The 18,254-nt window shown below is 30.3% G+C and overlaps 1 protein-coding gene across 1 annotated transcript in view; it reads right to left on the minus strand.

The window, feature by feature from the left end:
• Positions 1 to 17,072, minus strand: part of LOC126767954 (dendritic arbor reduction protein 1) — a 32,297-nt gene extending 15,225 nt beyond the window's left edge. Inside the window, exon 1 of the mRNA XM_050485789.1 lies at positions 15,380 to 17,072. The gene's annotated coding sequence lies outside the window, so the exon portion shown is untranslated. The remainder of the gene's footprint in view (positions 1 to 15,379) is intronic.
• Positions 17,073 to 18,254: the final 1,182 nt, after the last annotated feature.

An 18,254-nucleotide genomic window follows, 5' to 3' on the forward strand; every position in this document is an offset into this window, starting at 1 on the left:
TGTTTATCATAGGTATCAGCGAAAATTTAAAATTATTTTTGCATGAAAAAATGTAGTAATAAATAAAACCCAACAACCTCTCAGCACACAATAGTGGTGTTCACTTGAACTGCTTGGCGCTTGAAAAACATCACTTTAGCAGCTCGCCAATTTTAAGTAGTGTCGCTGCAACAACATCAACGCTCGCGGCACCGCATTGGCGACTTAGTCGGCATGAGTACCAAGTTGTAAGCAAATATACAGCTATACCTGTACATACGCGTAGCAGTCGAAACCTCAGCGCCGACCTCACGGCTGCTCATTTTACTTGACTTTTTCACTGCTTTTTAATAAATTTTTAACGCCTCCATGCATGTACATATGTATGTATATGTAGAATATGCACACAAATACATAAATATATATACATATGTATATATATATACCACATATATAGGCAAATATATTCATTATTTATGTAGAGGAAGCTCTTTCCTACAATTTGCTCTTCGCTTCAAGTGCACTTGATGTCAGCATCTCTGCGCTAAAATAACTACTGTGCGCATTTTATTCATTTATTTAAATAAATAAATAAAAAACGAATCACACTACTTCTCCCAAAACGCTGCTCTTCTTTGTTTCTTTAGCTTTTGCAAATTGTACGAGTTATTCATTGACGGAATTGCCGTGAAGTGTGTACGAGCACTTATGCTTTATCAACGGTCAAAAGTGAAACCGAAGTGTGTGAGCGCTTCCTTTTTTCTTGTTTTTTGTTTTTTGAAAGATGTGGCAATATTTGTAGGCATTAAATTTGCAAAAAATGATTGACGTTATTAAAGTGACGAATATTTGGTAAAAATAAAGATATAAATATATTATATCAGTAAAATTAATTAATATAACATTCAATCTGCCTAAAGTAAAACAAATATTTTTTTTCAATCTCTTTCAACGAATTTTTAAAAATATTTTTGAACATATTTTCAATGTAGAACTTTGCAATGATTTTCGATGAGTCTGCGTGTAATTAATTGAAAAATTATTATAAAAATAAAGTGTTGCCTACCTTTAGGAGCTTTATTAATATATAAGTAATTATGCGCAGTTAAAATATGCAGTATTATTGAAGTTCATACACAATGCATAACGAATCTTTCTTTTCTAAAAATTATTAGAGATGTCCAGGGTAATTTCTGTTATAATAACTTACTTTAACAGTTGCGCCGTAATGTAGGCCATGTTTTATTATTTATTTAATTTTTAATATTTTTTGTGGGCAGTATTTTACATAAAGAAATTATTTATACATATAAAGATACTTAAAAATCTATAATAATAAAATTTTACGCCTACTGATGTCGTGGAAAGATTGCGCCGGAATGTAGGCTAACTAATATAAAACTAATGTTCCAAATCTGTTTGAAAATACTCGAGCTTTGAAATTGTTCAACACAGTACCCGCCAGGGGAAGCAGAGGAAGTGGAAGAGCTCCACTCCGTTGAAGAGATCAGGTTATCAGGTGGAGAAGGGCCTGGCTGCACTTGGTATCTCGAATTGGCTTTCCAAAATAGTTTTAATATTTTAAAATATTTTATATGCAGAAAAATTTACAAAATTACACAGAACATAGAAGTATGTAACTTTTGAGTCGTCTAAATTCGTATTATACAGAATTTACAAATTATTAGAACCTTCTTCACACGCGCAACTAAAAATCACTTTCTTCGAAAAATTGGGTTTCTTAAAAATTTGAAATTACAAAACAAGTCCCATAAATATTTTGCAAATTTAAAAGCATCATTTTCCTTTTCGACAACTTTTTAACAGTTTTGCATCTTTTAGCCTCTATTCTATGATCTCTCTTTCAAGATTAACTGATAAGTAAAGGGAAACAACGAAAAATGTGGATATTGTTTCACTGTATTAAATATGAATAAGAAATAAATAGAGCCAGCCAGTGTTAACAATCGAAAGATATAAAAAACCTATAAAAACGGAATTAGAATCACTTCCAATAGCGACAATGCAACAACAACAGCATCTCTGATACTGAATTGGAATAATTCATTCATATTTGTGACTAAACCAGCAAAGCTTGATCGAAAGCACGCACACAGCTAAGCATATACAAGCACACGCACACACTGAAATTTACCATAGAGTTATTGAAAAACCCAAAACAAAACATTATTCAACAAAAAAATTTGCATTGCTATAAAAAGTGGCGACTACACGTCAAACACCAACAACTCACTGCTACAGCAATGAATCACAAGCTAAACACACATGCACACACACACGCGCGAATGTGTGTATTTAAGCATCTCATAAGAATCGCGCGCAAACGCTGCGTTTGAGCAAACAGCAAAGCCGCGTTTAAGCTCAGCTCAGCCGTGCTATACTAAACAGGCGGCGGCGCTGCTCGCATGGCGCTGTGTAACTGGTGAATGGCTGTGCTGTTGTTGTGTATATGTACATGTGTATGTGTGCGCTTGTGAGCACCTATGATCGGTAGACATCATTGACACTCCTCTTAAATGATGCAGCAGTTCCGAAGTTGTTGCTTATTTTGATTTCTTTATTCTTTTGCTAGAGTTTAGAAGTGGTTTTCTTTATATCGCGCTGCTTGGCCACAAAATTGCTATGGTGCGTGTGTGTGTGTGTGTATGTTTGTTGCTGCTCAGTTGTTTTTTATTTCGATACGGTTGTCAGCAGAGCTCGCTTTTTGGCATATGCCGAGCGGGTGTTGCGATTTGTTATATCCACGTAGAATTTATTTAAGCTCTGCTGATATTTTGTTGTTGTTTTTAGTATACATACAGAAAAACAAGATATACAGTTTTCTAACAAGTTTGTCGTTTTGAGTAAAATTTTGCTACTTCCGCGATACTTTCAACGGTAATTGTTGGAGTAAAGTATTAATGTTTTTTTGTGAATAACTTTTCAAGCTGATTGCCGCGTATTATTTACTGTTCACCACATATGTTTTTATATTTTTATAATAGTAATTTAATATGTTATGGAAAAAAATAAAAGTTATATTTTGTAAAAATAAATATTTTTTTTTTAATTTTAACATTTTATAGAAAGAGTTTTTTTTTTTTAATTTAAAAAAATATTTAAATAATTTTTTTTTGAAATTGAAAATCTTCTAATTGATTGAAATTTTTGTTTTAATATTTTAAATATTTTTATATTTACAAAAAACTAATTTTGAAAATTTTTGTGAAACATACAAACTAAAATAAAAAAATTCTCCAGTTATTGAAATTTTGCTCATTTATTTCTAGTTTTGAAATGATTTTTTTTTTTAATATTTTACAAAAATTATTTTTTTAGGTTTCTTTCCAATTTTTTTAATTTTTGTAAGATATTGAAAAGTTACATTTAAAAATATAGAAACAAATAAAAAAATTCAATACATTTTTTATAATATTTTACCATTTTACAAAAAAATTTTTCAAATTAGTTTTCTAAAATTTGAAAATATTTTAAATATTAAAATAAAAATTTAATTAAAAATTAAAAAGCAAAAAAATTTGTAAAATATTAAACTATTATTTAAATTTTTTTCTTGTTTTTTTTTAATATTTTTTAGATTAAGTTTTAGTTTTCGTATAGTTTTAGTTAGGTATAGAATATAGCAAAATTATTAATTTTGCCTAACACTGTGATTTTCTGTTAAATTTTTTTTTAACTGGCTAGGAACATACTACTATAAAATAAAATTTAATTTCTGGAAAGCAACAACAAAGTGCATAACGCAATTTTTCCTCAATTTATAAAACTTTTCTCCCGCAACAACGAACTATTCGCATCGCACCATGGCGCTTACGGCTTTAAATTAACTTCCTGCAGCTACACACATGTCTCCACTCCGCTCACCTCACACACACACACGCTCAAAAAGCACACAATATTTCATTAGCAGTTCGTTAAGTATGAATGACAATATTAAAGCTGGCTAATATCTAGCTAAATAGGCATTTCCATCGGCTTTTATAAATTCAAAAGCACACACACACATACCAAGCTGCGTGCGTCCATATTAAGAAACAAACCAAATTTTAGTTTGAGCGGGCAAAAATATTTAAGAATGGAATAAGTTAATAACAATAATGCAAAGTTATATGGCAGTATTATTTTAATTAAGTATGCAACCGGTTTCAAGATGAGAAGCTGCTAGAGCTTGAACTGTGACTGTTGCGCTGCGCCATGGTGTTGGCTTGTGCTCTTGTTATTGTTGTTGTGTTGCTGTGGCTTACGGTCACCGGCTGTGGACGATGTGTGGCTCTTATGCTCTTTCCCGCCGCCAAGCGTCCACGACAGCACTTTAACAGCGCACCGCCGAGACGCACCTTTTACGTCGCTGTGTCGTCGACTGCGCTGCCGTTGGAGGCGGTGGTGGCTGTCTTGTACGCTTTTGGTGGCTCGTCTGTCGCATTCGCCTTGCAACGATTGTCTTGATGTTTTAAGCCGATGTTGTGATTTTTGCCATGGCTTTTAAGCGATATTTATTTTGAACACTTTTATTACTTGATGTTTTTGTTGCTTGAGCCAATGGATTCTTGTAGCAAAAAGGCAGCTACATGATTGTTTTGGAGTCGTTGCGTGTGTGTGTGTGGATATTAAACAACGTTTTAATATCAATGTTTATTTATTTTTGGTGTTTTTGGTATTTTTTATTGTTGTTGCCCTCGGCTGTGTGTTGCTTTTGGCGGTCTGAGTGGATTTAAAAAAGTGCGCCACAAGTTGCTGCAAAGCGTACTGCTGGCTGGCTTGAGGTGAAGTGAATCGTTGCGGACCAGCCGCCGGTTTGGACTTTTGCATATCGGCTACTTAACGGCTCCATAAAGAGTGATATGCTGCTGTTTTTATTGTATTTGTGTTATTATTACTATTATTATTATTATTATTGTGGCTAGTGCCGCGTATTGAAAGTGTGGCTTGCGCATTTTTGTTGCTATCGGCAAGTTTTACATTACGCTGGCGATTTTATGTAAAAATATTTCTTGTATTTTTACTTCAACATTTATTGACAAAATTACTTGGCATTTATGGCGCTGGTGTAAAAATTTATATTTATAAAAACGAAAAATTTACCAAAAATTACAAAAAAAAGAAAAAATTTAAATAAAAATATTAATAATAGAAACAAAAAAAATTAATTAATAAAAATATAATAAATAAAATAAAATAATTAAAAAACAAAAAAGGTGAGGTGTGAATTTAGCAAAAATTACAAAAAACAAAATATAAAAAAAAATAAAAAAAGTAATAAAAAACATGGCAAAAATAATAAAAAGAAAATAAAAGTAAAATAGAATATAAGACACAAATTATAAAAATAAAATTTTAATTAAAAATATAATAAATAAAAGTATAAAAATAAAAAATAAAATTTATATATGAGAAAAGACTTTATAGAAATTACAAAATCTTAAAACATTATAATAATGGAAAAATAAATTTAAAATACGAAAGGTATGATAAATAAACAGAAGAGATAAAAATAAAAAAAAACAATTTTTTTAATATTTTAATGTTTTATAAAAAGAGTATGTTTTTTTTTTTGATTTTTGTAAAATATTAAAAAATTATTAAAACAATTTTTTTGAATTTTTTTAAATATTTAAAATTATTTTACATTTTTAAAAAAGAAAAGTAATGAAAAAATAAATGTACATATGATAGATAAACAGAAAAAATAAAAATGAGTAATTAAATTAAAAGCGTTAAAGAAAATATGAGAAAAAAATAATATAGAAACTAAAAAAATTAAAAAAAAAAATTAATCAAAATTAAAAAAAGTTAAAAAATGGAAACAAATTTTTTTTTTTTTATAAAATAAAAATATACATAAATTCCTCTGAAGTGAAAATAATTTTACTGCAATACAACGTGCTTTGTTTAGTTTATTGTTTTTGTTTTTTTTTTAATATTTTTTGCGTGTTGTGTATTTGCATATTTACGTCTCAAATTCGACCTTGAGGCAATTGGCTATTGTTTTAAGGCCAGCTTTTTAGCTCACTCAGTTCCATAAGTGGTCAGTTGCCTCATTTGGTTGTTAAGAAATCAAAGTTTTTAATTTGAATATGTAGTGCTGGTCAGCTTAGACGAATAATTTCTGCAATGTTTAGGCAATTATTTTTGTACGAAAACAAAGAAAATCGCGCTCAATGCCAAAAAAACATAATAATAAGTACAGTTGTATTGCAGTTACAAATAAAACAGCGCACAGTTGCAGTCATAATTCTACCTGTGCCAGTGATTTTTCCACAATTTTTGATAACAATCTGTCACTCTGCTGTCAGTTCAGCAATATATTTCGCACACGAGATGCATTAAAATTTTTATTAATTTTATATGAGAGTATGTTGACATCTTGAAGCTGAACACAGGCGCACATTAGATATTAACGAAAAAAGACCAACACGCTCGCAAGTATGTTATGTGTGTAATGTGCAGCTTTTATGACCACATTGAATTAAGAATTCACATTTGACTGCAGAACATGGTTGTTGGTTGTATTAAAAAAATTATTATAATTTTGAAAAAGTACTGTTAATAAATTCCTTTCTAATTACATGAAAACTGACAGGCAGCACTCATTAAGATTATTTAAGATTTTCTTATAACAAAAACCCCGATATATTCTATAAATAAATAAGTATGGATAGTTTGGTACAAAGTAAGTGGTCAATTAAATAATTTTTGAAAACAAAAAATAATCATTGTGGGACCAAACTCATCGAAAATTAAGATAAAATAACAAACTTTTAGGGAAAAATAGCTTACGGGTGATCTGTGGTTGGGAAAAGGACAGGGAAGAGGAGCTTTGCTGAATTTTAAGGGTTAAGAATGGTTTATCTCAATTTCTTGCAAAACTACGAGTCATACAGAGAAATATTATATGGCAATGTCGTTGGTAAGAAAAAGGTCTATAACTTTTGCATACAGACATTTTTGACATAACACCAAAAATTGTGTGGTAAACTCAAATAATCCAGTTTTTTGGGTTTTTTATTTTTATATTTTACAAAAATTGTGTTTTTTCACAGAAGCTGGTGAAAATTTACTTTCATATGTGCACACTGTATTTTTTTATATTTAAAATATAAATTTATTCCGCTAATATTGACATAATATCGAAAAAAACACTAGTTTTCAATCACAAAATCGCAAGTCAAAATTTTTTTAAAGAACCTTAAGCATTATATTGGGTAGTCGAAAAAGTCTTTTCGTATTTCTAATCAAACTTCAACTTATTTTTTATATTTATGCTAAATATAATAAATAAATAAAAACAAATTATTATATTTTATTGGTACATATGGTCGACCACTTTTTGCTTTTCTTCCAAAAGAGACATTATTCCATCAGTGTAAATCGAAATTTCGAAATTTCGAAATTTCCAGAACGGAAGCGAGCGAACCAGAGCATCGTCTCTGTAAACTTCACAAATTTCATTAGTGGCTTGCGTGGCATTCTTCCCTTTTTTATACAAAAATTTCAAAATATTGCGAATTTCTTCATTATTTTCACTCATTTTTGAACAGCTGTAACTTTTTTTCAACTTCCCGAATTTAATTTTTTTTTTTTTGAAGTTTATCATCTTTCCAACACTATTTAGTATGACACAATGTGATTGATAGCACTGGAGATATACGACTGCAACGACATCTATTGACAAATACGAAAATACTTTTTCGACTAACCAATATTTGTGGAAGTCTCTACTTTTTGACGGTAAGTACATTACTATGGAAAATTTGTTAAAAAAATGCAAAAAATACCTCAGTTCTAACTGTTATGTTTTTTTTTTCATTTTTTATACCTTTCAAAGGCTTCTGCACTACTCGAAACATTTTTTTAGAACTTATAAAGTACTAAAATTCCTGGTATATTGCACTTTTGGCTTACATACATACAAACACAAATACATACAGTAACAATTTTTTTCCGCTACAGCCCAACAACTACAAACGACTGTCCAACTTCTAAGGTGTCACAATGCCTAACATATCACTTTTTTCAGCGCGTTTTCTTGGTCTTTGCCTGCTTATGCCGGAGCGCAACATTGTATTACAGTTTTTTCTTGGTTTTTGTTTTGTTTTTTCCATGTCATGGATATTCAACAATGCAGAAATTGTGCGTTGAGTAGAATTTAATAAAACAAACAACTGCATTCACATGCCCGTGTGACAGCGCGGCAGCTGCCGGCGGCGACAAGTGGCGACCACTGCATGCTGCTCTGCGTATGTGTGCATATATGTATGTGTGTGTGTGTTTTCATAAAAAATTAGAAACGAAAATATTTGCTTGCGGCCACACGAGCGACGTGTGATGTGTCAAAAGTTTATTTTTATTTTTTTCTATTTTTTTATTTTATTTTTTCTAAATTTAAATGCGCGGCGGCCAAGTGAGGCACTAACTAAACAGGCTACTGTTGGCTATTAGGTGCGCGCTTGTGCGTACAGTATATCAGCTATGCATGCGTGTGTGTGTGTGTGCTGTTGTAAATATTGCATTCGCAACGAAAGTGACGTGAGAAGCTGCTTTTATATTGCCACCAGTGTTTGCCGTTATTATTGAATACTTAAGTAAATAACGATGAGTTCTGAACACAACGCCTGTGGCTGGCTAATTGTGCAATCATCAATTTGTTAAGTTGTTAAGGCAACACAAGTTGTGGCATAATGCGCTGGTCAAAGACAATAAGCGTTTACTCAAGCTCAACTCAAACGCGCGCATTATGGGAAACTCGACGATAAACTCTCTCGGGCTAAACGCACAAATGCCTTACGAACACATGCACACGCAACACATATGTATATTTACAGACGGCAATTTCCCGCAAAGCGTTTATATGGGAATATGAGTTGCAACAACAATAACAACAGCAACAAAAACAAGGCCGAAATCGCCTCATTTGACCGTGCCGTTGTCGCTTTTGTTGCCGCCGTTAATCGGCCAGTGGTCATGTGGATTGATTGTTCATTTATTGCCGCATTGTTGTTGCCACATAAATTTGTTTGTGTTGAATGTGTTGTGCAGCGCTCTCTGTGTTGCTGGGTGTGCGCATAAAGAAAATCTCCGCATATTTAAGCCGCCGATAAACAAACTATAAATATTTTTATGGCTGACTATTTTCATATTTTCCGTCGCTAATGTCGCAGCGAGCGCTGCAGACACGCCGACAATGTTGCCACACTGCCACAAATACGCTTGTGTGTCTATAAGCAATTTTTTCAAGCATCAATTGTAGGCAAATAGATATGAGAAAAGTGGCAAAATTAAAAAAAAAAGCGAAAAAAAGAAAATTAAAAAAAATAATATGTGATTTTCTCATCACTTGTCGCTGCTAAGCGCTCAAACATTTTCGTTTTGGGCAAATTGTTATTGTTGGCCATTCGGCGTGTTGCAGTTTATTAGTGGTAAATGTGCATTTTTATTCGCATAGGCGCGGGTGTGTTGGCGTTGCAGCGCTGTAATTGACTACAAAGTCGCACGCGCGGCAAGCCAACGCGGCAGTCAGTCAAATTACTACAAATATACTATATATACTTACAAATATATTTGTCTCTGTGTATTTTGGCAATTTCGTGTAAAAGCGTCGGTTTTTTTTTGATGTGATTTTTTTTGCTGGTCGGAATTCGTCCGCTATTTTGTTTTCATAGCACGCGAATTTTTATTGAGCGTTAAATGACTTTGCACACATACACGTACATACTTATGTATGTACAATTCGCCGTTTTGCAAATTATTTTCGGTATGTATGGACACGTGCAGCGTGTGTGCCTGTACGCAAGCGCTAAACTCTCACAGTTTCACCAAATTTTTACTACTTTTAATTAAGCAATATTCTTTTTTGGCTTTTGTGTGTATCTTAATTTCATCCATGAATGCCGGCAATTACATTTCTGCATCATTTAGCCAAGTGACCAGACACTACTTACACCAGTCATTAGCGAAAATGTTTGCAAATTTTGCTCGCAACATTTAGTTAAAGTAAAATAATAAACAACAAATAAAAATAGTATTTACTATGGTGGCTAAAATATTGATATAATTTTATATGTAATATTTAATAAAAATAAAAAAAACGTTAAAAAATTCAGTTTTCGGAATCGAAAATATGTTATGAAAAAAATAATAAAAAATCGATTTTGGGCACGATTTTGCGAAAAAAAGTTTTAAGAAAAAAAAAAAATAAAACAAAAAAAAAATAATAATAGAAACCAAAAAAAATTTTTAAGAAAAAAAATAAAAAAAAACAAATTCAGTTTCACCGAAAAATATTTTATGAAAAAAAAATAATAAATTCAGTTTCATTTATTATTATTTTTTAAATATTTTAAGAAAAAAATTAAAAAAAAAATAAATTCAGTTTTATGTATTTATTTTATGAAACAAAAATAAATAATTTTCTTTTTTTAATATTTTAAGAAAAAGTAAAAAAAAGAAATTTTATTTTCAAATTCATGTATTTCTTAAAGTATTTAAAAAAAAAAAATAATTTATTTTTTGTTTCATAAAATATTTTTCCGTGAAACTGATTCCGAAAATCGAATTTGGAAAAATAAATAGTTAAAAAAAATTAATTTTAATGAATTATTATTACAAATATAATTATATATGTTGTAGCCAGGGAAGGAAGAAAGGGAGATTTAAAAATTTTGTGCTGTTGCTGAGCTTCTAAACGATAATAAATCGTACCTATCAAGGGTTAATTAGTGTTTTTAAATTTTTTCATGATTTTAGGCTTTCGCAAGTACTTACTCAACCTAACCGAATAAAAAAATTTGAATCTCTAAAAATTAAAATCTTCACTAATATGTATTTACCAAACACCTTTGCTATATTTTAATTTCTTAGTTTTTGCAATTTTCACTAATTATTACGCCATCACTGTATGTTCTGCAAATTTCTGCATATCAATCTATGCCGTTGAGCATGTAATAATTAAGATTTAAGGCAACATTTGCGAAATATGCAACAATGTGTGCCTCAAATTTAAATTAAAACTAAAAAAATACTTTTACAGTTACAGCCACAACTACTCTATAGCTATATTTATATAAAAAAATATATGCATGTAGTGTAATAAAATCTAATACCCAGTTACTTTGCATATGGCGTAACTAATAAAAGTTGCAAGTGTGTCTGTGTGTGTGTGTGTGCAACGCCCCGTTAAGCGTCTGTGAAACGATTAAATTATTTCTATTATTTATTATTTGTTATTAAAAACTATAATTACAGTCGCATAGCCGTTGCGGTGCGATCGTCAAATTGCGCCCCGCAGGCAGTCAGGCCATGCGGCAGGCAGGCAGGAGTCGCCGTAAACGACGGCAAGCTACAAGAAATCGCTAACTGCATTTATTTTTGTGCTGCACACAGCTGAGCCGCTGCTCTAGCTCCAGCGAGCGACGTATTTTTTAATCCGCACACACACACACACACACACACTTGTGTGGTCATTGGCGTAATTTAGATGGTGTAGCGTTCAATATGGCTGGCGCTTTCAATTATCTCAGGTGTAAAATATGCAAACTATCTTTAAGTAAGCGTGTACACATGCACACATACACACATATAGACGATAGTTGGGTGTGTGTGTGGCTTTTATTTCCCAACTAATTTAAAGTATATGCATGCGATAAAATAAATGTCTTAGTAAATAAATTCTAAATAAACAATAAAATATTTAAATTTGCCGCATTGTGTCCTGCTGCGCCGGCAATGAACTATTGAAAGTTTTGCATTAAGCTTGAATTATTGCGACGTTAAGGCTAAATGAGATTTATTTTTGCGATTGGAGCGTACAAAAACATAAATATAGTAGGTGAAACATATGAGGCAAGAGCCTTAAAAATAAACAGTTACGCGCAGCTGTTGTATGTAACGGTAATATAATACGCCATATATTAGAAATTAATAATAGAAAATTTTAAATAAGTTTAAAAAAAATTAACTAATTAAAAAAAAATTAAATTAAAAATTAAAAAAAAAAATTAAATAAAATTAAATAAAATAAAATAAAAAAAATATAATAGAAGCGTAGTTAGTTACAAATTAAAAAATAAAAATAAAACTAAAAACAAAATATACGCAAATTATTTAAATTTAAATTAAACAAAAAATATAGTTATAAATAAATAAAAATCTACTACATCACCCTATACATATATATTATTGTATGTATGCTAATATTTCAAGCGACAATTCATAAAAAATAGAATTATTATTTTGAAATATGTTTTTGTTTATCCAACTATATTTAGCACACGGTCGATTTGCTCAAGTTAGTTGGCCAGCGCAGTGGACAAAACGAAAATTGTTGAAGAGAGCAATATTTTTTGATTATTTATAAATAAACAATAAGCGCACACATACATACATGCATGCATATATATTTATACATACATGCATATGTATGTAAGCACGTATATATTTATATTTTTTGCTACAGTTTAGTATATTCAAATGTATATCTCAATATATATTTTTATTTATGAGCTGACACTTGTGGTTTTTATGAAAATCTTAACCACTTGTTCACAATTATTGCCAAATATTAAATAAATTGTAAGAATTTCGAATTTAGCATACAAAGTAAACTTTATAAGTGTAATCAAAATGTACTTATTTAATTTGAAAAATATAATAAAAGAAAAAATTTGCGGAATTTGCATTTTATAAGACAGCAAAATATTGCAAAAATAGTTTTATAGTGGATTAATTTATAATTTAGTATGTTCTAACAATTTGTATGTTGAGCCATTTTATTGCACAAATATATGTCTAAAATTTTTTATATTTTTAAAATGTACATTTTTCTAGCACAAAAATATTGATTAGTGTTAGTTTTTGTAAAAATAAACAATAAAAAATGACGTTATATTAAATAAAGTAAATTTGATTGAAACGAAAAAAAAAATTTCTTGTCGCTCAAGGTGGTAGATCATTTCTGAAATTCTTGTCGCTGAAAGCGTTAATCAGAAGAAAAACATATTATAACGAAAAAATATTTTTTTTTATTAAATATATTTCGGAATTGATTTCACATATCCTGAATCAAGGCATGTGAGTGCAAAATTAAAGATTTCCCCTGTCAATGTAAAAAGCAACCAAAATATAAGATGGCTTACTGACTACACTCATTTTTGGCATCACTTTGATTTGACAGAAAAATTTAAAATGTGTGAAATATGAAAATAAATGACTACTTTCTACTAAATTTCTAAAAAAAACTAAATATTAATTAACTAATTATTTAATTAAAAAAATGGTATAAATCTTTGCAACGCATGCCAAATTATGAATACAGTGGCAGCATTATTTTTTTTAACAGTGCTAAATGTTTAAGGATGTGTGAGTATTAAGTGAAATTAATATTGGCGTTCCTTTCCCCAATATTAAATTTCACTTAAAATTTAGTTAAAAGCAAATAAACAAAATCATATATTTTTAGTTATTTTATACATTTTTTTTGTATTAATCTAAATAAAATTAATAATTGATCATCAAAGAAAAATATATAAATAAATACAAATAAAAAAAAAACATATAAATTATTAAAAAAAAATCAATAATAAAAGGTTTAAATTTGTATTTTGTAATTATTGTTTAAAAATTATCAATTCATTTTCATATAAGTATACAAAAATGTATTTTAATGCCAATTTAAGATTTTCAGTTTTCCTTCCTATAAAATACATATGTATATATATTTTTTTTTCAAAGGACTTTAACTGTAAAAAAGAATTACTCGTATTATTTGAAAATCATCAATTTATTTATGCAGTAAAAAATTAAAACTTTTCATTTTTGTTTATTAATATCGGCTGGTTATCAATGTTTTTATTTTCCTTTCAAATTTAATTTAAATTCTGGTTTCAAAATTTTCAATTTGTTTTTATATAAGTTTATAAAAAATATTAATTTAATACAAATTTAATATTTTCCGCATTTGTATTATAAAATATACATATTTTTACATGAATAAATTGTTTTAAATTATTTTTTTACGCTTTCTTGGCAAATGCATTGTGATTTAAAAATTATTAATTTATTTTAATTATAAAAAATTTTTATTTATATTTTTGCATGTAAATATATTTCGTAAATCAAATTTTTTATTATTTTTTTAATATTAAAATTTGTATATAAATATAAAAAGATATAGTAAAAAATATATTTCAATACAAATTTTAAATATTAAATAAATTTAAATTTTTAATTAAAAATGTACACTTTCTTTACTATTTAATGTGAATTGTAATTTAGAAAATATTAATCTGTTTTAGTAATAAAAATTTAAATTTTTTTTATATTTATATTTTCTGTTTAGCAATATTTTTATTTTTTCTTTGATACTAATTTAATTTGTGATTTAAAAATTATAAATTATCAATTTATTTTTATATAAACACAGAAAAAATATTTCAAAGCCGTAAGCCCTGGCAGCTAGTGCTTCTTACTCTGTAAGATAATAATTGTATTATTATTTTTCATTTAATAAAATAAAAAAAATAAATATAATAAATAAAAATATTTCAATGCTAATTTAAAATTCTCTGCATTTTTATTTTAAAGCTATAAAAAATATAGTTTTTAATCATAAATTTTGTATTTTACTTTAATATTTAATTTAATTGTCATTTAAAAGTTTTTAATTCGTTTTAATAATAAAAAACTAAAATTTATATATTTGTTTTAATAAATATTATTTTTAAATTAAACTTTTTAATTTTCTGTATTATTTAAAATAATTTATTTATTTTTTATTTATTTTATTTAAATAAACAATATTTTTGGCCAAACATTTTAAACTTTAATTTTGCATTTTTTTATTTTTATTTACCTTTTTTTCCAAAATTGTTTTTAAGTGTTTTCTCAATTTACTTTTGTTTAAAAAAATTTTTAATTAAGATAACTTTTTTCAATTTAAATAAAAATAAATTCATACATTTTAAGGCAAATATTGTTAAATTATTAAATATAATTATATATAAAATTAAAAAAATAACTATACAATATATTTATATTTATTTTAAAGTACGAAAAAAGTATATGTTATATTTTTTTGTATTTACTTGTTAATTTTTATCACCATTTTTTTCACGTAACTAATTAAGTACATATAGTATACATATATAGTATTTCTAAGTGTCATTCCCAACAATCAACTGCATACTCACTACATACAAACACTACGGCATTTAGGATAAATGGGTGAAATAAAACTACATACTTTTAAGGCGTGTGAGTCAATGAATGCGTTATTTAATTTATTTGCAACTACTTTTTTCCAACAACAAATGCTGATATTTACAATATATTTATGATTTTATATGGAGAGATGCTTTTGGAGACGCGACTTTCCACTTGCACTCACCTGGATATGAATGGCACTAATAGAAGAATTCAACGAACTTTACTGTTGTTGTTGTTGTTACGTGTGCGTGTATTACGGCACACTTTACTTGCACAACACTTGCAGGACCTTTAAGTTAAACGGCTTTTGCTTGTTGGCTAAAATGTATTTTATATATTTTTTGTTATTATTGTTGTTGTTGTTGTCAAACACTTGGGTTTGTTCTTTGCACTTTCGACTTTCACAACTGGAATTGTCACACGCGAATTAGACACGAACGGCAAAAATTTCACGAATTGCTGGCGCTACACTAGGTGGCAATGGCCGTGGTTAGGATAACGGTATAGCAAGCCGGCAAAGTGTGTGACGTACATTTGACGTGAGTTATTTGAATTGAAGTCACACAGGCTGCAAATTCCCGTACTAGTAATACACAGTTATGTGGTTGTTGTAGAATATAGAATATGTGGGTGTATGTGTCTGTGTGCGTTTGCTGCTGTTGCGCGCAATAAATCGATAACAAATTTGCGCGTACACGTATTGTCGAGGAGCAACGAGTGCAGCGTTAGCCAGAAACAAAAACAAAAACAATATAAATAAATATATGCAGAGAAGTGACCGGGCGGCTGATATCAGCAGCGTATGCGTACAAATACGTCACTAAAAGTTGCTATCTAACGGCACATACACTAGCGTGTGTGTTGTTGGTATGTGCAAATATTTTCATTTATTGCTGTCATATACATATATGTATGTATGTAAGTATATAGTCGTGTGTGGCAATTCATTCATGCGTCCATTCAACACTGTTTTGCAGGTTTTTTGTTGTTGCTGTTGCTGCTGATACGCGGCGTTTACGCGTTGTGGGGGTGTAGGCGGTATTCGTATGACCGCTTCGGCAAACCAGCAAACTTCTATGTATGTATATACCTATAGACATGCACTAATATATATCAAGTGTTAAGTATATTATTGCACACATATGTATGTATTAGTTGCATACGGTACATATGTACATACATATGTTTAGCGAGTTAAATTATTGAAAACAACAATTGTTTCTTGTGACAGTCGAGCCGCTTGCGAGGCTGCCTGTCTTACACAGTTATTTGGAGCAATAAAAAATCCTTTCACTTTTTATCAAATCACCACACACTTACACACATACAGGCATGTGTGCATATGAGAAACGAAAAACTGTCGCTGTTCGCCTGTGGGGGCGGGGTAAGCACTTTCTTTTTCACGCTTCTCACCTGCTTTTGGCGTTAATTGTGGCGAATTCACTTTGCTCGACACGCTTTTGGCACTGAGGAAATCCTGCTTTGGCTACACTTGTATTCGGTTTGAGTTTTAGAATCCACCAGTGGGTAGTTTTTTCAAAAAATTTGTTTACTGAATGTTGTTTTTGTGCACATTTGCTTGCTGTCGCCGAACTGCAATAGATGAGTGGCCACGCAAACAATTTCAGATTAACGGTAGTTAAAAATGTCTGTCAAACTGCGATTTTTGCCGTCACAGATTTTTCGCACACTTTTTTACTTAAACTTTGCTTGTCTTTCTTGATGTTTTTTTAGCAAATTTTCGCTCGCACTTTTTGATACAAATATTGCTTTTAACTTGTTGTTTTTTTTATTAAAATTTGTATGCTGCTATATATGTGTTAGCTGCACTTAATTGCTTATACATGTAAGTATGTATGCAGATTAACAGTTGCTGCCTGCTTGCTAGAAGCAATTGGAGAACTAACCGACGCGCTTGTTCGAACACAACTGAAGCACGCGAAGAGCACACATTTGGTTTTTATGAATGAAAATTCAACTTGCAGCCGCTTCGGTAGCCACCAGCCAGCAAGCCAGCCAGCCACTAGCAATGCCGCTGTACGGCGCTGCACACACACACAAACGACTTGTCGCTGTATGCGTTTAGCCGGCTTGCGTGCTCCCCAACCACAGCACAGCGAAATGTTTGCTTACGTAGTTACATATACCGACTGGCTCGGTTGGTTGTGTGTCGTGTGTGAGGGGCCGGTGCGCTCAGTGCTGGTGTTGGGAGCGCCGCGGCGAGAGTCGCGCCAACGTTTCCCCTGTGCGGTGAGCTGCCGCTTTTCGAACTTCGAAAAACACGCTACACACTGCCACTTGTGCAGGCTGGTTTAGTTAGTTGCTTTATAAATGTGTGTGTGTGTGTTGTTTTGTTTTTGTACATTGAGCGGGGAACGGCGGCGCGTAGCTCCAATCGTAGTGTGGGTCACCTCCCTGTTGTGCAGCCATTTTCGTGCAGACGGGGCTGGCGCAAGCGCACAACAGCCAATCAACAGTTTGTTTCTGCTTGTGTAAACAACACAAACAACAGCAACTATAAATAAGCAACAGCGTAAGCAAAGAGCATATAAAAATGCCAATACATGCATGCTTAGGCGAATTCGTTGTACACAGGCACATGTACTTACATATACTACATATAAAGAACATATAAATATATGTTTGTATTTAGAAAAACTTTCGTGCCTTAATAATTTGTTTTTACTCTCAGGAAATTTCGCTGGCTGCCGCTCTTCTGATCAGCGCGTACTTTTGTGCGCTCCCTGGCACTAATTTTATTTAAATATGCTAAATTGCGCTAAATACATATGTACATACATAGTATCTACAATAAACAGTTGTATTAAATTTTCCTTCATTTGCTACTATTGCTCATTAGCGTAATTTTATTCCTGTTTACACTAGACTCTCATATATTGTGCTTCAGTCTTATCTAATTTTCCCCAAATAGCCTTGCGCATATACTTACATACAATACATGCATTCATATTAACATATGTACATACATATATACAATTTGTTCTATGCGCTACAGATACTCTACTCGTAACGCAGCGGCTCTTCTTTTGTTTATT

Source organism: Bactrocera neohumeralis, chromosome 2 (genome assembly GCF_024586455.1).
Source record: "Bactrocera neohumeralis isolate Rockhampton chromosome 2, APGP_CSIRO_Bneo_wtdbg2-racon-allhic-juicebox.fasta_v2, whole genome shotgun sequence".
Lineage (NCBI taxonomy): Eukaryota > Metazoa > Arthropoda > Insecta > Diptera > Tephritidae > Bactrocera > Bactrocera neohumeralis.